Genomic DNA, 23,085 nt, shown 5'->3' with positions numbered 1-23,085 from the left:
ATAATAATCTGAATCATACGTATATGATTTCAGTGCTCACCCCTGGTATTAACTAATTGAAGGGTTCTTTCCAAAGGAAGACTATTTTTCTCACTACATCCCTTATTAGCCTATGGTTTTTTGAATTTGGGTGGGGCCCCACTTCCATGTTAGTATGTATTTTGGTGGTTATTGCCTCAGGTTTTATTTAGAAAGCCATACTGTTGAGATATTATAGGTGAAGCTTCCCTGACATTTTAGGAGATGCAGATAATGCCCTGATCCTCTGGATCTTATAGTACTTCTGCCTTTTCTTCCATGATGTTCCTTGGACCTTAAGTGCAAGAGCTGTGTTGTACATACATCAGTTGGAGCTGGACATCATACAGTCATCACATTATCTCCAATTTAATCAGTTACCTTTTCTATATTGATTTTCATCTGTCGCAAAGAGAAGTTTCGCAAAGGGGTGTTACAGTTATCTATGAGTATATGGATAAATATTTATTATCTAGTTAAAAGTTGTGCTGTATTTTTTTTTGTGATAAAGACAGAAAGAAGAAAAGGAAGATGGAGAAATAGATGACAGAGGAGAAAAATTGCTGGATCACCTTCAGTGAGTAAAAAAGGAAGACATTTGTGTTTTCTTCCACAAAAGGCTATCTTAAGATTGACAGGACAGGTTCACCCAAGGCAAAGGGAATAATTTCAATGGGCAAAGCTCTGCAGAAGTATGAAACTGTGGATCTCAGGGGCTCCATTCTAATTGTACCAAATCAGTTTAAAGTTAGTGAGTTCAAAGTCAGTAAGACTTAAAATAAACAGAAAATCATGAATGAAAAGCAAAATCGAGGAGTGTGATGGTTTGAAAGAAAATGGCCCCAAAGGGAACAGCACTATTAGAAGGTGTCACTTTGTTGGAGTGAATATGGCCTTTTTAGAGGAAGTGTGTCACTGCAGGGGCAGAATTGAGGTTTCCTATGCTCATGATATGGCCCAACATCTCAGTGAACTTCCTGTTTGCAAGATATAGGACCCTCAGTTATTACTCCATGATGATAATCAACTGAATGTCTGAGACTGTCAATGAAACACTCCAGTTAAATGTTTTCCCTTTATCAGAGTGAAGATTTTCTATGGACATGGTGTCTCTTCATAGCAATAAAAGCCCTAACTAAGATAAGAACAAACATCCTCATCTGTAAGAGAGGAAGGCTATTGTAAAGAAAAACAGAAAATAAAATGTTCCATTATTTTTCCTGTAAAGATTAGTATTTCTGTTTTCTTTAAGGTGAAATAGAATTCCATTCATATGTATTATATTGAGTGAGGTAATTCAGACACCTTATGACAAATGCTGCCCATTCTTTTGTATTTGAGGTCCTACTGCTAAAGACAACATATACTTCAGACACAGAACTTGAAAGAATAGAGCTAGACCTCACCTAGAACTCCTCCCTGAGGATTAGCTCTTATAATGTCTGAAAGTTCTTTACAAGCTGCCAAGAGAGATAAAAACAGTCAATAACCCTACCCAGCTGTAAAGCACAGTAACCACAAAATAACCTCCATGACAAGTCATCCCCAAGGTGTAGCAACAGGCACTCATATCTTGACTATAACCAACAATTGTCTAATTAGACCAAAGCTTCACACAGTAGAATGGAATTCATGCCTGATACGATAAATCCAGTCAACTTCCCATGGTTCCTAAGACATGGGCCTTAGAGCAGAACCTAACAACTGCCACTTGCCTAAACCAGTATAATTTCAAATTGCATTCTAAATATTTATAGACAGAGATAATTATAACATTGCTATTCATCAAAGAATTTTTTGTAACAAATAGAGACTATTACATCACATAAAAATCGGTATCCCATCAAAATTCAAAGAATAATTAACAAGGCAGTTTTCAGTACAGTCTATAACACAATCCCTATACCTAAGCTTAAGGAACATGATGGAATAGCAGATAGAAAGAGTGTAATAGCTAGAGTATTAGAACATCTTTTGCAAGATGGTATCTTCAGGGAAGGTACAACCATAAAACTTCAATACTCTGGTCACCTAAGCAAGACATTCACAGTGACACTGCCACAAGCTGACATGACTGTATGAATAGTGAAAATCTTAGAAAGCCTTACTTCTAGACAAAGAACTATAGAAAGATTAATGGCTGCTTAAAAAGGGGCAATCATTCTTTAGAAAAAAGCCATTTGATAGGTTAGCAATACTGAACGGTCATCCCTAACCATATGTATATATAAGCAAAAACAAATTGATTCAGCAGATGTATATGTATACATACATGTATGTGGTATGTGTATATATGCATAAATATGTGCCTATGTATATAAATATCTGCATATGTGTTTATATATAACTAATAATTAAAAAGGAGAGGTCATGAATTTGAGAGGAGCACATAAGGAGACAAAAAGATGGAAATTGTTTTACATAGTACACACAAAAAAAATTCTCAAAAAATTAAAATTTAAATCAAAAACAAAAATCACAAGCAGCTACATGAGATTACTGTTTGGGAGAAATATCCTCACTGTTGATAGTGGAGCAGTATATTGGAGAAAAATATCTGTAACTGAACCAAACTTGCTAATGATGGCTAATGCATTCCTAAGAGGACAGAACTGAAGCAGAAAAGGATGGAGGCAGTGCTCAATCGCAAAACATCCTGGGGCTGTCAACTAGACACAAGAAGCAGGAAAACTAGGTCATCTCAGAGTTAGACTAATGATGCAGGCTGTACTGTGGAAGTAGATCAGCTCTATCTCTTTAAGGTTCCAGTGGTGAGGCCCTACATACAGTTAAAGGACTCTCTTTCACTTCTGGTGACATCTCCTAAAGAAATCAGGTATGAATTGTGTGCAGTGGTGTCACACATCTTTCTTTCCAACACTCAGAAGGCACACACAGGCAGGTGAATCTGAGTTCAAAGCCAGTTCTACACAGTGAGTTCTAAGACAACCAGGGCCACACAGAGAAATCCTGTCTCAGCAACCCTCCCCTCCATAAAAACAAAACAAAACAACCAGGTATGTTATTTTGGGGAGTAAGTAGGGAGGATAGTCATGACCGCACTAGATAGTATCCGGAAGTTCAGGGGAGCCCTCACTTTAACCTGTCAGTGAAGAGAAAGTTGACATTGTTCATTGAAATTTTATTTCTCCATCTCATTAATATTTTTTGGTTTGTTTGTTTTGTTTTTAATTAAGAACGCATCTTAGTTGAAATTTTCTTTGCAGGATTTATTTTGGATTTTATTTAAAATGTATTCTTCTGAAGAGAAACATCTTGTACATCTACTGATTATTTAATTGCAGCAGCAAGCAAGAAGTAGTTAGTATGGTTCTTAATCCTGCTAGAAACCTCCACAGGAGCAAATGTGTCACCATTTTTTTTCTGCTTGCTTTTTCAAGGCTAAAAGAAGTGATACTCAGATAAGAAGATCTCTCTACATTGTGCTCTGCATTGAATTTTGGAGAAATTTCCATGGTGGACTGTGGTGAACACTGCACTGTCACCATACTCAGGTATTGGGGCCTGTGTGCTATCTCCCTTTAGTGGCTTCTTAAACATAGGACTTGGGTTATCTATGGAATGGACAAATTTCACCTGATCAAACAGCCAATCCACTACTCTATGCATGAGATGGGGATTTTGATTTTATTCCATTCCTGACCTCCAATGAAATCGCCTCTATGCCAGCTCAGCTGTTCATTTAATTTTCAATACACTCTTTTATTTTTTTAGTAATTTTATGACGTTGCACCTGAAGGTATCATTAGTCTAAACATTTAATTTGGCATATTTCCAGAAACACGAATCCCATTTGTGTTGTTACAATATCCTTCAGTCAATAAAACATAGTATAATCTAACAATGAAATTCATGGCCATCCCACAAGAGCTTAGTTAAGGACGTATTGAAAATATAAATGATATTTGTACCATCTTTTTCAATTTCATTCACAGAGATAATTGCTATTTTGAGTATATTTTTCAGTTTCCATGTGTTTTCCAACGTTTGCACTATGTAAGGATATTTTTTCACAATATATTAGCATAACAAACGTGTTTAAAATTTATATGAAAATTATAGGGATGCTATAAGTGTGTACTTTCTAAACTCAGTGTTCTGTTTTCATGCAATTCTTTAATTCTTCATATGGATGAGTATTCCCTTAAGAGTTCAATTTCACAGCTTATCCATTTTCTCATAGAGGACAGTTATGTCTCTAAACTTTTCCTATTATGAACAATACTGCAGTAAAATTTTATGGATGTCTGTGAGCTTGTTGATATTTTTCTAGTACATGCCTAAAATGGGATTTTATATGCACGTATGGTTTTACTAGAATAATCCAAATTTCTTTCTAAGTTGATCCAACATATATTCTCAGCACTTTCTTGGAAGTTTGCTTGAAATTCAGGTTTTTCTGCCTATGAAGTATTATTTTAAAACTATTTTAGATATTCCTCTATTTAAATTTATATTGCATATTTTAATATACCTTATCTGACCTTTTGGAAATATAGTTCACATTTTTATTATATGAATTGTGGAGTTGTTTTCTAATATCAATAGAAGCAGTTGATACTGTTTCCTAGTCAATTTTTTAGCTCGTTGGTAAATGGTGATCTGTCATGATTGAGCTTTGTTCATACTTTCATTGTTACACAGGGTTGAAAGCTTATGTTTGTATTTATTTGGAACACTTCTTCATATATAATGAGAACCAATAATCTGAACAAAAGGACTCAAAGAATGTAGACCAAGATATACAAAAAAGGCAACTAGTACTGTCAAATTAGTTGGAAATAAAAATTATCTAGATACAAACATGGAAAATGAGATACCTTTAAATTTCCATTTGATTTTAACACACTGTTTTTGTACAAATTGCTAAACTTGTTTGGTTTGGAATCTATAGGCTAAATAGAAAAAGTACAGACAAATAGATAGTAAAAAAAAAAAACCCTACCTAACCATATCATCACTAATGGATTTTCAAATGAAATATACTTAACCTGGAGGATCAGTATTATCAATATTTTCTTTATGACAGATAACAATTACAAATATCAACCTGAGGTTAAATAAATATATTATGAGTAAAAACAATCTTTCCATAACACTCTATAATCTTTGGTTCATTTATGATATTTTTGCTTCTCAGCTTTTAAACTTTTAAACACATATTTGAAATTTTGCACAAAGGGATTTTTATGGCTGAGTTAGTAAAAGGATTTATTTGCAGATGTGAGCTGAAAGTGAAAACTACTCACTGTCATTATTGATTCTTGCAGTTTTGCAGCCCCAAGTAATTAGCCCTTGCATAGTGCTGAAATCCCCTTTGATTTAAATATCAAATTAAAAAGGGGACAAATGTGTTGCTATATACCGCTATGCCATAGTCAGTGTTGTGTGATGTATTTCACTATCACTGATCAGAGATTTAAGCTCATTTCTAGAGGTTAATTATAAATTTTACACCTATAGTTAAAGTGTCAAAATCTGCCTTTTTCAGTCTTGAAGAAAATGAGTCTTTTTCCCAAGGGTACATTGGTCAGCTTGTCACTACAAAGAATGCTTTTCTTCCTACACCCTACAAAAGTGGAAGGAAAAATTTAAAAAAAATATGACAAATGAAATTTTAGGTATATGATCTCTATGACTCTTATCACCATATTAATTTTCTCTCACGATAATTTGAATAAAAGTATAGAGGAATATGTTGGTTAAGATAGGAAGTATTTAAGAAACTATAATCAATGAACCATCTCTTGTTTCCAATTTATATAATTTTCCCTGTGCATGGTAGGCTATGCAAAATAATACACATATGTGATTTCTCTGTTAATATAAAAGTTATATAGAGAAATAATTTATGAAGCAACAGAATTGATTTAATAAGAGTCTAAAACGTAATATCGTGAATGTCACAGTTAAACAGTATTATATAATCTAACTTGCAGGCAGAATCTATGTTAATCAAATTCATAGAAGAAGAAAGTTGAAATATATGTATTGGTGATTTAAGTAGAGGTTGGGAATATTGGTCAGGTATGTGAAATTTGAATTGGGGAATAAAACCAGGCAAACATTATACCTATAGCCAATGCCAGCATATTGGGTATCTGGAAATCACTAGAAGATTAAATTTAAAAGTTTCTACTAAACACAAAATTAATAAGTGTTTGATATAATGCATGTTAGTAGGTTTTCCTTTATTCATTCTTAATTTTTTACATGCAATTTAAAAAATACTGTGTTGCTCACATAAATACAGGTTTCATTTCTCAGTTTGGTAGTATCATGAATTCAATAACTTATTGAAGCCTGAATAGAACATATTTAGTGCCTATAGACAAATCTAACTAGGTACTAATAATTTATTAAGGTGAAAGACATTAATTATATCATAATTGTAACATTTAATGCATTTCTAGAGGCCCCCTGTTGGGGAACATATCTTTAAAATGAAGCAGAAAACTAATAAAGCTCAATATTTTTGCTAAATACTTAATAATAGTCTTCCTGAATATGGAACTTTGTTTCCATTTTAATATCAAATCCCAGAGTAACATATTTATCTATATTGCTTGTGACTTATTATGTAAATTGTCCAAGAAAAAAGTATATATACTAATAAGATATAAAACTAATGTTGTGCTAAGATAAGAAATTGCATTAAAAATGGGACAATATTTGGTTTAATACTCTAAAAATAATCATTAACTGTATTTTATAAGAAACACTGCTATAGGTTATATTCTGACAAGAATTTTGTTTATTTTCAAATTAATCTTAAAAGGAAATATATATAGTATATGTGGAAAATATATAAAAATTTAATATAGACATTTAACATTATAAAAACCAATATCTATTTACTAAAATTTTATTATTTTTTTATTTAAAAATGAAAATAATTACATTATTTATTTAAATACAAAAAATAATATTTCCATATTTTTAAATGCTGGAATGCCATTTTAGCCTTTAAAATTTTTCCAAATGCAAGACCCTTAAAAAGTAAAGCAATTTGACAGCTATATTTACATTATCTTATTAACTTAAAAATTTAAAGCTAACTCTCATGCTATTCAGAGATATCATAAAATCTTCCAACAGAGAAAATCATTAAGTCATCCTAAGCAGTTCTAATACCTAAGAATCTACCTAAGTACCCATGGGTAGTGAAGCCATGGACCCTAAAAGACAACCTACTACTTTCGCTATTAGACTAATATACTTTTAAACTACATTCTAGTTACTTATCTTTATACATACAGATACGTATTTCCCTCTTCTCTCATCAACAACACAGATGATTGCAGAAATCCACAGTTTGTCTACATGTAGAAAACACGTGTGTATAAGAGCCTAACCTCCAGTGATTGTCTATCATACAACCCCTATCCTAAGGCTCAGAGAACAACATGGGAGAGGTTTCAGAAAGAATCATAAGACCAGGGCATCAACTATGTTCTAAGGACTTATATATGACAGGGAAATAGAACCTAATGTAGACACCTAAACATTTGACCTTCACAAAGACGATACCAGTTAACATGCTAGTGTGGATTGGGGAAATCTCATGTCTTCCCCTAGAGGAAGAACTATACACAAAAAGATTCCCAAGACAAAACAGTTCTTTTTTTTAAATTTATTTATTTATTAAAGATTTCTGCCTCCTCCCCGCCACCGCCTCCCATTTCCCTCCCCATCCCCGGATCAAGTCTGACAAAACAGTTCTTTTCCTGCACCAAGATACCAGAAAGGCTGTCAGTCGCAAGTGGTAAGCCCTACACATACACATGGGCATCACTAAACTCAGTGTGTGTGTGTGTGTGTCTGTATGTGTGTGTTTGTAGCCATAATTAAACAGGAAGATATCAAGGGAGCAGGTGTATGAAGAGATGTGGAAATAGTTGGAGGAGGAAAAAGGAGGGGTGAGTTTGGCATGTATCCATGAGAAATTCTCAAATAATTAAATTAAAATAAATTCCTATTATAATCCTGCTACCCAGAATATTTCATTATCATATTACATATATGATAAATATCCAATATATGTTATGTATAAAAATTAAAATTTATACATAAATAAACAAATGATAATTATAAATCAAAGGCACCTTTACGTTACATGAACCCACTGTTTGGAAAGCTCACTGTGAGTCCATATTTTGGCTATCATGTGTGATTTCTGTCTTCTTCAACCAGTTCTTCACAAGTCCATGGGAAGCAAATATCCTAGAGAATCTCAGGAAAATTAGACAGTTCTTCCTCTGTCAAATTCCAGATGAATCATTTCCCATAGCTGCGACACCCTGGGAGAGCACTAAAGATTGAGAGCTCCTGTGCTTCTTCTTTTTTTAATTTATTTATTTATTAAGGATTTCTGCCTCCTCCCCGCAACCGCCTCCCATTTCCCTACCCCTCCCCCGATCAAGTCACCCTCCCTCATCTGCTCAAAGAGCAATCAGGGTTCCCTGACCTGTGGGAAGCCCAAGGACCGCCCACCTCTATCCAGGTCTCCTAAGGTGAGCATCCAAACTGCCTAGGCTCCCCCAAAGCCAGTACGTGCAGTAGGATCAAAAACCCACTGCGATTGTTCTTGAGTTCTCAGTATTCCTCATTGTCCTCTATGTTCAGCTAGTCCCGATTTATCCCATGCTTTTTCAGACCCAGGCCAGCTGGCCTTGGTGAGTTCCAGATAGAACATCCCCATTGTCTCAGTGTGTGGGTGCGCTTCTTGAATGCACCCAGAGAGCATGGTCCCCCAGCCCACAGCCCCTGCAATGGCCACTGCGTCCCGGATATATAACACTCTAAGGTTCTTCATGCTCACTAAGTCCTTTCAGAAAAAAAGAGAGCCTATTTCCTAGCCTGTGTTATGCCATAGAACATAGGTTGCAAGAAATTTTATTAATACAATTATGGAGAATTTTCCAATAATTTTAATTAAAGAAGGAATATGCTTTGCTAAAAATTTGGAATACATCTTACACTATAATTTGAAGTTTATTCTGAGTAACAAAGAGAAGGTTCACTTTGACAAAGAGGACGTTTCCATCATTTTTAAAGTAATAAATATATGCTTTCCATAATGTGTAATTATGGGCATTTCTTTTTCATGATCCTTCTCTATTAGTCCCTTGGGATGATAATCTAATCATTTCTCCAGACTTTGATATGTGTATCTAAAACATGTAACATGATTCGTGGTATTATTAAATTGCTTTATGTATTTCTCTGTGTGTTGCCCCTTACTACAGATGACCTTAGGAAGAACATTTTACCTATTACATCCTTGACTTTGTAACAGCCTTTTGTTTTTCAAAATCAGGAGGCAAAACATTTGTTAGACACAGCAGAGGGATTAATGAGAATTCACTAGTAATATTTGTTGAAGCTAAAGATAAAAGACCTAGTGTAGAGCAAGCAATTATCTTTCTGAAAACCAAACCCCTATCTTACTATGTCTCTGAAAAAGTTTGTGATTTGGATCTATCTAACCTAAATGGACCGGTAAGGATGAAGGGCATTGGGTTTAATTCCTTGATGGTAAGGAAATAAATGAGAAACTTATTTTTTATGTGCATGGCCATTTATTTCTGTATAAATTAAATAGATACCACTGGGAGGAAGAAAAGAGTAAGATTTCCATCTCATCTATTTTAAAACAGGATAATATTTTTGACGGGAAAAGGACCGAAGCAGTATTCAACTCCTTGCTATCCAAGAAAACATGAGGTTGTGTTCATTTCCTTTGGCATTTGAATGAGTAGGCACTTTTCCTCTAAACTGAGGGTCACAATTTGTTTTTGAATTTCAGCTGGAAATAAGGTAACAAATGTTGCCTAAGGCTTCCGGGAATGCCTCTATAGATGAATTAGGTGATGTAGTCAGAAACTATAGGAAATCTTTTGTTATTTTGTTTTGTAAGCTCTAAAAATCAAAAGCAACACACACAGACATATTGCATTTAAAAAGTTAACATTTTTCCATATGGGATCCAATGTTGTTCAGTTTATTTAGGTAATAAATAGAAATTTCTATTGTTTATTAGTATTTCTTTTTTTAAAAAAATGTAAGTTTGGAAACCTATACCTTGTTTAGTATAAGACCGGTTAACATTGAAATCTTCAATGCTATTAGAAAAGAAAAAAAGAAGTATTTTTCCTTTTCATTGGAAAAAATTCATGTTAATTATTCCTCTGCACCTGCCTAATGGGGCTGAAGTAATTCGATTGTCATATTGTTGTAGATTGTTGCTTTGTGTAATGTATCACCCCTGCTGTTCCATTAAAAAATTCTATACTCTTCCATTATTCAGCAAGGCCTAATGATTGTTCCAGCATTTGTACATGCTGCACTGTTATTTTGATTTTAATTGACTTCACATTTTTAATTAAGCACATTGGTTTTAAAACTGTTATTGACAAGCATGGTTCTGTCATCCTCAGGAGTTGCTTCTATGTGCCTTCCATAACCACTGAGTTTTCTTGAGATTCCTTACAAATGATAAGAATATGGACACATGTCAATGGTGACCTGAATTCACAGCCTATACTATTCATATACAGTGGTCTACAGAAACTTAAAGGTTTACTAATTTTGTGGAAGATATCTTTTAGGCAGCTAGACTTTTAAGTCTTTGGGTTGAAAATTTAGAATAGAATTGTCTGTTTTGTACGTGTCTGACAATCTTTCAACTGGAAAAGCTGTGCTTTACTTCATCAAATACAGTCAGCTGTAATAAACACATGCAATGACATAATCCTGTCTGTGCTTAGTGGGACACAAAATTACGATTTCTATGTCTTTGAAATATTAGTCAATCATGATACTCCTCTATTTTGAAGGATAATTGCTTCATTCTGTAAATTATTTAATGATTTGTACACAATTCATTAAAAATAAATATTTTTAAATTATTTATTTATCATAGACATCACATTCCTTCAAGTATAGTATAGTACTCTAAAAGAAAATAGCAATATTCTTATGAAATACATTGAAGTCTCTTATTTTGAATATCTCACCACATAATATGGTAAAGAAAGGATCAGAGACAGAATAATTCAAGCTTTATTCAACTGAGATGGTAGCAATTGGTAAATTGCTGAAGTGAGAAAAATTAACGTTGTTTTATGATGAGCCAATGTTTAAATGTTCTAAAAAAATAACTATATAAAATGCTTCATGTTTTTCACATTTCTCTGAACACAAATCTGCCAAAAATATGATTTGTAAAATTCTGTAATGGTGTAAACGTCTTAGGATGAAAGAGGTTGATATGAGAACTCCCCTTTAACATTTGTGTTTTGTTAATGGACATGAATGACTGAGTGAATGAATGAATGGGAAGGTGAATGAATAGGTCCTTTGAGATTTGACTGCCATTTGGCCATCTGAGGGACAGAGGAGAAAGCTTTAGAAGTGGCTGTCTCCCCTTGTTTGGTGCAGCTTCATCTTGCCGGTTGGGATGGTAGATGGGCTTGTGGCCTGGGATTTATGTCCCATCTCTCCTTCTGTCTTCATGTGCCTGACGCAGATCTATTAGCATAACTTCCATTGCCAGTGACAACATGAATAAAAGATGACTGGTGTGACCTCTGAAGGTACCAAGATAGTCCTGATGCAATGAGCCCAACAGCCACTCTTTTATGCGTGGCCATACAATAGCAATCTCAATAAAAGGTTCAAGAGAATTAGAACGTTAGTTTTCTTGATTTCTCTCTGACTCCCTGGTTCAATATTTTTTCATTGTTGTTCATTTGAGATTCCCCAGCGGCCAATGTTTTGTTGTGGCTGTTTTTGTCGCATTGTCAGCCCTTCATTTGGGTGGACATAAAGCAATAAGAGACAAACAAACAAAAGGAAGTTATTCTTTCAGCATTCTTCATATGAGAAAACTATTTTTCTTACACTTCATTGTTCATAAATTAGATACTGCTGCAGCAGTATCTAACCCAAACATTCATTTTAAATTCAAATTGTTCTATGATCAGTCTATTTTTTTTTTGGTTTTCCCACACTGCTCCCTGTAGTGAAAATAGAATAAACAATGTTATTACTGAGAATCTCTCAACACCAGCACTACAGTGTATTTTCTCTTTTTTACCTCAGCAAAATATCAGGACCTGATAAGTATGGGACTGTTAGATGTAGATACTCTGATTTTTTTTTTCTTAAAAAAGTCCAATGAAAGAAGCCGCAAATACATCTAGAAAACAATCAAAGAAACTTCTCTTTCTGACCAAAACAACACCAGTCATTTCAAGTGTTCATCACCCATCTGTGTAAACAGGTTCTGTAATAGGCAGGATGGAAAGAGAAGATGGGAACATAGGGACACATTGAAAATAATATCACACCTTGCCAACAGCATCCTTTAGGATATATTTTTTTTCCTTTAAAAGCAGAAGCACAACTGGGCTGATATTCACCCCTTTAATGCAAAGGAAAAATTGTGTGCTTTTCATGATCCTTTTAGGTAGCAAATCACACTGCTTTTGTAATATTATTCTTTGCTTCTTTGCAAGGTTTCTTAGCTGGATGATCTAGAGATCTGACAATATGTTAACAACCGTCACTGCAGCTTTGGATATAATATAAAAATCATTTAAAAATGAGCAGTGGCTGAAATTTCCAACCACCTCAGATCTGACCTATACCCACTGGAATGGTGGTTGCGTGAATCTGCATTGTGAAAGTCAGTGGTGAAGGGACAAACAAATTGCCCCATTTTCAAATATCTTCAGGGAATCTTGTTCAGGTTTTATGGGGACATTTCATATATGTATCTGACATAAGAGAAGGTGGTGTGGTGAGACTCAGAGTCACAGCAAACAGCTCTGTCTTGTGGTCAAGAATAAGAAAGGGAAGTTTGGATAACAATATTGAGAGCTACTGAGACTATCATTGCAGTAGACAAGCAGCCTTTCTAACAGGTTATTTGAGTCATAAAACAATCATATGGTATTCCTCTATCTACTGAAGACCTCTGAGTGAATTGGGGTTATTGAAGGAAAATTTTTCATTCAATCTCATGGAGATCCCCACTAATGATAATGAAATTTCTTGTCTAGGGAAATGTAGTAAGGAAAATGAGGATATTCCCATTGTAATTAAGAGATATTTGATGTTTTAAAAGTAAATAGAGAGTAGGCAGGCTTCGACTATGAATATTCTGATGTACTATCTACATAGAGAGGAATAATTTAAAGGATTCAGTCAGTAGTTATGAGCAAAGCCATACAAAATTCAACCTTGACATTACCAGGGGAAAACAAAGTCACTGGCTGCTCCACAAAGCTGAAGCAGATGTCAGATGCAAGCAGCTGTGGCGGGGAAATTCAACAAAATTCCAATATTCAAATTGCTTCTCTGGATATTAACTGCTTGGTAACAGTTTCAGATTTTATCTGGGCTGCCAGTAAGCCATCTGCACAAAATGAGAGCAGTCTGCTGAAGCTGTCCATGCAGGTAGGTTATCAGTGTCCTTTGACTAGAGAAAGAACAGTGCGGGGGAAATAGGAGCCAATGTTTCAGAAAGTATTATAGTAATTACTCCTAGGTGTTAGAGCACCGAACATCAGAATGAAGAAAGGTTAAAGGCTGTCTGTCTTGTTTAAAGACGGTGTGAAGAAGGGAATCTCTTGAATCCTCATTTTAGGTTCATAGTTCCGAGTAGGAGATGCTAGGTAGAAATGGAGACTAGACGATAATGTTAGGGAAATTTCAATCCCAACACCAGGTAAAAGAGGATGGTTATTTTGTGAAATATGGCTTTCTGACAATAATAGAAATATGCAATGGTCTAACAAAAATTGGGAAGTGAATTTTGATGTATAAAAACTTAGCATCACATAAATAAGAGTAACTTCAAAGGGGGTAAAAAAAAACACTTCCCAAATTTTATTTAGCTGTGTATTGGATGAAATAAACACATGTGATGTGACATTGTTGCTCACAAGTAAGTCAGCTTATGGAGGAATTGTTTCATAATTCAAGATACAACAGCCTTAGCAGTAGCTGAGAATAAGAGCATGTGATCAAAAGTGACCCAAATCATGACACCAGAGTTTCCAGATGGTATAGGAAAAAGTCTATAATTTATGACCACTGGTGCAGTAAATAAATCTACAACAATAGTCGTGGATGGGGAAGCAATCACAGCTGACCAAAAGAGCAGTTGTAATGCAACCCACAGAAAGCTTGGTGCCAGAAGTAATTGACATAGTCGTCAAATCAATTTCCTGGGGTGCAGACACTCAAGCACTCAATCTGATTCTGTATGCTGCACAATGTTTGGATTGTACAGCTGTCTCTAATTCAGATAGCTTTAGCGAGATGTGAATCCAATTCAAGGAGCTGTCTGGAAGTGAACACTAATTATTTGGGTTTCCTTTATGTAGGTTTATTGTTTTCTGATCAAATTACTCTTTTTGATATTGAATACATCTTATATTAATTTTTAAATGTTTAGCTATATTTTCTTTTCTTGTATTGCCTAACCACGAAGCACATAATCTTTTCTTCTAAAGTGACAGAGGGAGGCCATTTCAAATAAAACAGGACATGCACTGTATGGTGGACTTTACACTGATTGTGAGATCAGCTCGAATGCAAATGTGTCATACTCATACAAGAAGGACTTAATTAATCTTTATTTATATTTCATTGCAATGTATTTATTTTAAACTAATATTGCACTTCCATTTTCTGCAAAACTTCATTTGTTTTCTTTTTCATTCATTGATTCAGTTTTAAGCAGATTGTCTACAGCCTCCCAGATACTTGATAGGACCCTGGCATATGAGTATGTCAACAAAATGGCACTAGCAGCCTGGACTGGAGAGAAATGTCAGGAATTAAGTGGAGAATTCCAGAGACGATACAGATCATGACCAAGGACAGAAGTAAAAAAAAAAAAAAAAAAAAAAAAAAAAAAAAAAAAAAAAAAAAAAAAAAAAAACCTGATAGAGCCGTCAGTGGAATACAATTAGTAGAACTGTTGGGAGAGCATGTTGAAAGTGCCGATATTGCCATTAAGATCTTTTGAGGATAAAGAAAACTGTGGTGGGTTTAGAGAGGACTGATAATATTCCAGGAACTCTGAGTGTCAGGACTGTAGCATTTTCAGGCAATAGTACAGTCTTTACTGCATCTGGAACATAGGGGTTGACCGTCATGAGTACAGAAGTGTTGAGCGATGAGGGCCTAGGGATGCATCAGATGCCAAAGGTGTAGGAGTTGGAAGAACTACTAAACTTGAATGCACGTATGTTCAACATGACATTGACATCATCTGTAGCAACAGGCTGCTCTATTTGAAAATAAGCAAGGATTAAGTCTGAGAATGTTAGGCATTTATTCAAAGCTGTGTGGCTGGAAACCAAAAATGTGCTTTTCCATATTCAGCTATTTGGGAAGACTTTTCAAGTATTGTAAAACAGAAAGATAGCACGGTAAGCCTAACGGCAATGTGCAAGCAAACAAAGATGCAAGTGAAGGAGAAAGACCAAGTAAATTAGAAAGTAGAGAAAAGGAGGAGAATAATATACTAGATTTTCAAAAACAGTGCAGGTGAAAAAAGACACTGTGTGTGCCCTATGCATATATAGAAATATAAGAATTCAATAGGCACTGGAGATCCAAAAAAAATTGTTATTGTTGCAAACTATCTTTTTGAAAACAGGTTTGAGGAAGCTAAAAGAAAATCCCTAATCTCTTTGCTTGATACTAATCTAACCCACCAACCTCAGCAATAGAGAAGGCTGAGGGCCAGGAGATAGTGGGTATAATTTCTACAGCTGGTAGAACTATCATTAAATACAGAGGAGAAGAACCAACACTGAGAGCTCCAAGGCAGCAAGAAAGTCCAAATCTAATGACAGGAGTTCAGATGCATAAAGAAGTCTGAGATGCAACTGTCAAAGAATAAAACAAGAAAGGGAATAGCTCACAAAAGCAAGTGCAGAAAAGTGTTTTTAAGACTTATTTGAAAGTAAAAAGATAAAAAAAATCCCTAGTGGTTAACTCAGAACACATACACCAATAAATACAGCTAAAGGACTCAGTAGATTATGTTTACATGTGTGTGTGTGTGTGTGTGTGTGTGTGTATGTTATATATATTCTATATATAATGTAACAATAATAATTAAGAAAGAAATCATGAACTTGGGTGGGGTACTTGGGGAGGAGAGGGAGGCTGAGTGATGTAGACACTGTGTTCATATATGAAATTCTCCAAATATGATAAAACTATTAATAAAAAGTGAATTTAGAGAGTATTTTTGAATAAAATTAATATTGTGTTTTTAAAAATGAATACTTCTTATTATTCAAAATTTGAGGAAAAAAAGTGAACAGAAGAACAGAGAGAAAATGCTTCTACCTCACTAAATAACCAAAACTTGTACTTTTGTATATTTTTTATGGTCGTTTTTCTCCAGAGAGTTCTTCTTAACTGTGATCATAATACAAACCTATTTTTATTCTTCTATGTTTACATACATTATTCTAATGCTGTATTATCATTATTTGTAAAAAAGTTTCTTTTAACCATAATTTGATATCATTTTGAAGTAGTTTATTTTTACTTTTCTTTGAAAATAAATATTTTGTTTCAAGTAGTTTCCATCCTCAAGATTACTGGGTATGTTGAATTTTAAGATTTTTATGACCCGAGGAAAACAGCTTCCTTCTCAAAGCTAAGAGATATTTAAATGAAAAGACTATTGTGAAGATTAATGAATTGATGACTAAGGCATGAACTTTGAGCATAAGTATGTTCTGATTTGTTCAGTAATTCAAAAATAAAGGAAGTGTGCTTTTCTACTCACCTTGAATTTGGAAGGAAAGCACAGAAGCAAGTTGGAAATATTAGTTTACTGTCATTCGCATAAAAGTTTTATGTTCATATTCAAGCCATGTCTAATAGAGAATGTGTGGCTGTAACTTCTTTGATAGAGAGATATAAGAGCAAACATAGGTGACAGGAGTTGAAAACTTTAATCCACTATTCTTCCTAACATGGCCCATCATACTCGCTTTATGGCATATTTCAGAAACTGTGAGATTCAAACATGCTCACTCAGTTGACCAGGAATTTCAACTCTATTGTATCATCACTTTTCAGGCTAAGTTTATCTGGTTTTCAAACAAGTTTTATTTTGGTTACAATAAAATGTTGGCAAAATTACTTGAAAGTTACTTTTTGGAGACGTTTGGGTTAAAGGGAACATTCCTGCATTGCTGGTAGAAATGCAAGCTGGTACAGCCCCTTCAGATGTCAGTGTGGTTATTTCTCAGAAAATTAGGAAACAAGCTTCCTCAAGACCCAGTAATACCACTTTTGGTTATATATCCAAAGGATACTCAACCATGCCACAAGGACATATGCTTAACTAAGTTCATAGCAGCATTGTTTGTCATAGCCAGAACCTGGAAACAACCTAAATGGCCCTTGATAAAAAAAAAATGGATAAGGAAAATGTGGTACATTTACACAATGGAGTACTACACAGCAGAAAAAAATAATGACATCTTCAATTTTTCAGGAAAATGGATGGATCTAGAAAACATCATATTAAGTAAAGTAACCAAGAACCAGAAAGACATTTATCAAATGTACTCACTCATAAGTGGTTTTTAAACTTAAAGCAAAGAAAACCAGCCCACAAATCACAATCCCAGTAAACCTAGGCAACAATGAGGACACTAAGAGAGATATACATAGATCTAATCTACATGGGTAGTAGAAAAAGACAAGATCTCCTGAGTAAATTGGGAGCATGGGGACCTTGGGAGAGGGTTGAAGGTGAGGGGAGAGACAGGGAGGGGAGCAGAGAAAAATGTAGAGTTCAATGAAAATCAATAATAAAGGAAAGTTACCTTTTGTTATCTGTTAATATATTATGTAATACCCTTCTTCATTTAACATAAGGTTATTAATCAGAGGAGAGACTGGAAATAGTCACCTTTTAAAAATAAGTAAGGTTGAAATGAACTCCTAGTTGCCAGAAATAACAAGGGTATGAAGTAATCCATGTTTTTCTTACATGATAAAGAAAAAGGTTATTCAACTTATGTTGGCATACACTTGGGAATACAGTTCGTTGGCAAAAACATAGAATAATTTAAACTAGTTTGAGTAAATCCAAAGTTTCCAATGAAAAAATTAATTAGTTTTAAAAATACTTTTAAAATATACCAAGTTCTCAGAATTCACTCAACTCAAGACAGTCCCTACATAAGCTCATACAGTAGAAAAAGCTTATTTTACATGCCAACCACAGAGTTGAACAAAATATACTTAGTTTCTGTCCTTTGGGAGTTTTGAAATAAAATGCTTTAAAAATAAAAATTATAAAAACAGTCAAATATATTGTATGACACATTAAGGAAATATCTGAGGTGTCCCTTTCTAACTAAGAATAAAAGCAAGAGCCTGGTAGATTAATTAAAGTGGGAAACTTATATAATGTGGAGCCTCTATGAGCTTATGTGAGCAGTGTTAAGAAGCCTACACCCCAAAATACATTGTTGCCTCTGTTTGTACACTAATTTGCACTAGCTGTATTTTTTTTTATTGAAAGCACCAGGGATTTTTGAAGAAATTATCTCTCTTTGCCCTATAGCATTTCTTACAATACCGAGTGGCTATTCTTTGGAGTCGTCGTCTCTTTGCTAGTTTAACAGAATTGCTCAACTGAAGAATACATTTAAAAATTAATGCATTACATTTTGCTAATGTGAATTCATATTACCTATTTCTTGCTAAGGAATATCTTAAATTCTTAAACCCTAAGAGCAATGTAACAACTTTGATATAAATAAGAATAATCTAATAATTAACCCTAGCATCTTTCACAGTAGATGTGAAAACAAAATGAACTGGTGTTAATGATGAAGGAAATCTAAGGCTCCAAGGCCTCGAGGCATCAAGTTGTTTCATTTCGCTTTAGTTGAGAAATGTTGTATATAGAAGAAAGTAAGTAGTTTTTCGTGAGTTGTGATCTTGACAGTACTGAAAAAGAAAATTCTTGTGACATGTTTTGTGTTCAATTTGCATGAGTTTTTTGTTTTCCTTCCTTCCTTTATTTCTCTCCCTCTCTTCCCCCTCTCTCTCCTTCTTTCTTTCTTTGAGTTTAAGTTCTCACTATCTAGTCTATTATGACCTCAAACATATGGAATTTCTCTTGTATTAGCACATCCATCCAAAATACTGAGATTAGCCGGGCGATGATGGCGCACACCTTTAATCCCAGCACTCGGGAGGCAGAGGCAGGCGGATCTCTGTGAGTTCGAGACCAGCCTGGTCTACAGAGCTAGTTTCAGGACAGGCTCCAAAGCCACAAAGAAACCCTGTCTTGAATTGCACGTACTGGCTTTGGGGGAGCCTAGGCAGTTTGGATGCTCACCTTTGGAGACCTGGATAGAGGTGGGCGGTCCTTGGGCTTCCCACAGGTCAGGGAACCCTGATTGCTCTTTGAGCAGATGAGGGAGGGTGACTTGATCGGGGGAGGGGGAGGGGGAGGGAAATGGGAGGCGGTTGAGGGGAGGAGGCAGAAATCCTTAATAAATAAATAAATAAAAGAATTAAAAAAATGATGGAGGAAGGTCATTGGTTAAATAAAAAGAAACTACTTGGCTCTCATTGGTTAGAAGATAGGTGGGAGGAGTAAACAGAACAAAACGCTGGGAGGAAGAGGAAGTGAGGTCAGACTCGACAGCTCTCCTCTCTGGAGCAGACGCCTCAGAAAGATGCCATGCTCCCAGCTCCCGGGAAGATGCACGCGATGAAGCTCCGACCCATATGGACATAGGCTAGAATCTTCCCGGTAAGTGCACCTAGCTGTGCTACATAGAATATTAGAAATGGGCTAGTCCTGGTGCGAGAGTTAGCCTAGAAGAGGCTAGGTAGAAATGAGCCAAGCGGTGTTTGAAAGAATACAGTGTCCGTGTAATTATTTCCGGTAAAGCTAGCCAGGCAGGCGGCTGGGGTGTTGGGGACGCAGCCCCGCTGCCGCCCATATTACTACAAAAACAAAAAAACAAAACAAAAAAACAAAATATTGAGATTACAGACCTGGGCCACAGTTACCTCTAACACTCAATGTACTTATCTGGGTTCGAGAATATTGTACAGTTTGCAACTAAGCATCCTTTCTTATTGTTTGCTTTGTTTTATTTATTTCGTATTTGTTTTTCAAGACAGTGTCTTCCTGTGTACATCAGCTTGGCCATGAAATTGCTTATCCTTCTCTCAAATGCTGTGTCATAGGCATGCCAAGCCTCACTCAGCTTAACTAAATATTATATGTTCATGCTGATACCAAATCTAATGTTTAACTATCTCATAATCCTCCTATAATTTAATGAAATACACTACAAAGTAACATGTGAGAAATTTGTCGATTCATTACTTTCTGTGTTTAGGACTGGGTCATTCTATAACTCAATTTCATTAAAGGTAGAATTGATTTAGTTATGGTGTTTTTCAAGGGTGCAATTCAAGAGACAACATAACACTCATTTCCCCTATGCAGCAAATGGTCAGTAAGTGATTTAAAAGTACACATTTCTCCCGTGATAATGGAACTCCTATATTAGGCAAAAAGAAACGTATTTGAGGAGAAATAGTCCGTGTTATATATGCAAATATACTGGTATAATCCACCATTATACACTGATTCTTTTTATATTTTATTATGTTCACTTAAGTATTAATAGCATTTGTCCCAGCATCCATTCTGCTATAATATTTTATCAGGAAAGTTGCTGACAGCTCGTACAAAGCTGACACCAGCTTTTGCATGTGTACTCTATTTTTGCCTCCATGATACCTATTATAAAGATTTCAGCTAGGTTGGAGCTGTTTTACCCCTTGATGAGTAGAATGGGAGCATACCTTGCATTCTGAGTAGTCTCCACAGGGCATCCACCAGGGATCATAAAGTGAAGACATAAAGAAAACTTGTGGGCAGGATTTCCTTTGTTCAAACGGGTCTTACATTCCAGGAAATTGAGTCAAATGCCCCTCAGTTTATTTTGGAGATAGTCGTGTTTTGTTGCTGTTTTGGTTTCTCCATTTGGTCTTCTTTCTTGTGTTCAAGAACAAACTGTGTGGATTAGATACACTCATGTGAGACTAGGAATGATACCTTTGCTGGAAAATAACTACACAATTGACATCTGACTTGGGAAGTTGAGTATTAAACTACGCTTGAGGAGTTTGTTTTCTAAAAGAGGATGACATAATGTCACCTTAACCCAATTCACATTAAGAAGACTGACATTAATTACTCTCTAAGATTGAAAGTAAAAGTATGGAAGGCACTGGTTTAGAAATACTCTCCCCTTGGATTTAAGACTCCAGTAGAGATATTGGTGGTGGGGAGTTTCAAGCATGCTTCTTGGTGATCGCAATATTAAAATGAGTCAATGTGTGAAATCTCTGCAGAAAATATGTGAGAAAAAAGAATATAATTTTAGACTGCCATATATACCTTGGGGCCTTGAAAATAAACAATAGCTATGAATCTGCATAAAGTCACGTTATTACTAATCATAACATCTATAGGGTAATTGTATACGCTTAGGTGACTAACTTTTGCAGGCTACCACTTTCAGCGACTCGGCTGAATTGTCTGCTGACAAATACTGTGTACTCTGGAGATTAGTAATTAAGGAAGACAGAAAAGGGAAAGAAATACATAGCATGCGTGTGTTCATAATGATGAACTAAAAATCCATATTATAAGTTACTTCTTCTGGTAGCTTGGGCATTTTCACATAGCTTCAATGTGTGGTATCATATAGGGCAAAAGGATAATCAGGGATAAATCAACTTTAGAAAAATTGGTAATGATGTTTACATCCTTATTCATTACTACTTCTTTTCATTTCCAATCAGAAAACTTCAAGCAGCATTTTCTTTAGTAATCCTATAGGACCTTTTCCAGATCTCCAAAATCAGCAACGTCTCAACCAAAATAAATAAATAATAAATAATCATGTCACTATTATTACAGCAATCTCCAACATTGATCAGAGACCAAGAATCAAAATTTTCTGGCTCAGAATTCACTGAATAGATAAACCAGATGAATGAGCTGGAGGCTACAGCTGGCTGTCAGGTAAAATATTATTCTTTGCTCAGCACATATGAGTAACTCTTTTCATTCTTATGAGTGATTCTGCTTCTTGTTGGCCACAGATGCCTGTATATCTCAAAGGAGAATTGTTAAGGTAATATGTGACAGACAATAGCTAGTGTAGAAATGAGACAAAAGTAAATATTTCCTTTCCTGTTTCAAAATCGGGGTGCAATGAATGTTCAGAGGTAGTTTTGAGCTAGACAGAAGATAGAAAAAGAAAAGAAGAGAAAGAACAGACAATGGGCATCCATGTTTTAAGAATGTATCAAGAATTACACAGGCTAGAATATAAAGAGTTGAGAGCCTGTCCTTCAATGAACAGCATGGAAAATCACTAAGATAATTCTGTGGGCAGCCCAAGTCAAAACTCAAAGTAAGCCCACAGGAGTTGAATTTATGCTCCACCATCTGCATTCACTTTTCGGGAACGTATGGTGAGAAGCGCTTTTGTAGAATGTCTGGCCCACAATAACTAGCTAGCATCTCATTCTTGGATCTATATATGCATGAGGGATTCAGAAGGCTTTATTTTGTCTTTTAAAATTCTTGCCTATGGATGAAAACCTGCTTCTGATGTGAATAGTGTAATTATACAAAAGAATAGATTCTATTGGACTTAACATCACAAGGTCTGTGTTCTTACTTGCAGGTGTCTAGAAAAATGATAAAGTCTAAATTCTAAATGTTCCAGCAAGACTTTCCATAGCTACTTACCATACAGGAAAAGCTAATAAGTGATAGCAGACTTGCCTAGAGAGCTTTCTATCCTTGCTCCCGTTAGGAACTGTGGTTTCTTTGGGGAAGGGGTACAAAAGGACTGTAAAATAACAATACTGTCTAATGGGCAGTCACGACTTTGGGCTTGAGAAGTCACTTCTTCCCCCATCAGTAGCTCAGAC

At 35.2% G+C, this 23,085-nt stretch overlaps 1 long non-coding RNA gene across 1 annotated transcript; it reads left to right on the top strand.

Moving 5' to 3' along the window:
- Window positions 1-529: 529 nt before the first annotated feature.
- LOC142850719 (uncharacterized) lies at window positions 530-22,155 on the top strand. Its single transcript, XR_012910710.1, has 3 exons — window positions 530-595; window positions 3,420-3,533; window positions 22,061-22,155. It is a non-coding gene; the product is annotated as an uncharacterized LOC142850719 (long non-coding RNA).
- Window positions 22,156-23,085: the final 930 nt, after the last annotated feature.

Source organism: Microtus pennsylvanicus, chromosome 5, assembly GCF_037038515.1.
Source record: "Microtus pennsylvanicus isolate mMicPen1 chromosome 5, mMicPen1.hap1, whole genome shotgun sequence".
Taxonomy (NCBI): domain Eukaryota; kingdom Metazoa; phylum Chordata; class Mammalia; order Rodentia; family Cricetidae; genus Microtus; species Microtus pennsylvanicus.
Note: the sequence above shows the minus strand (reverse complement) of the source record. Positions and strands in the feature narration are given on the sequence as shown.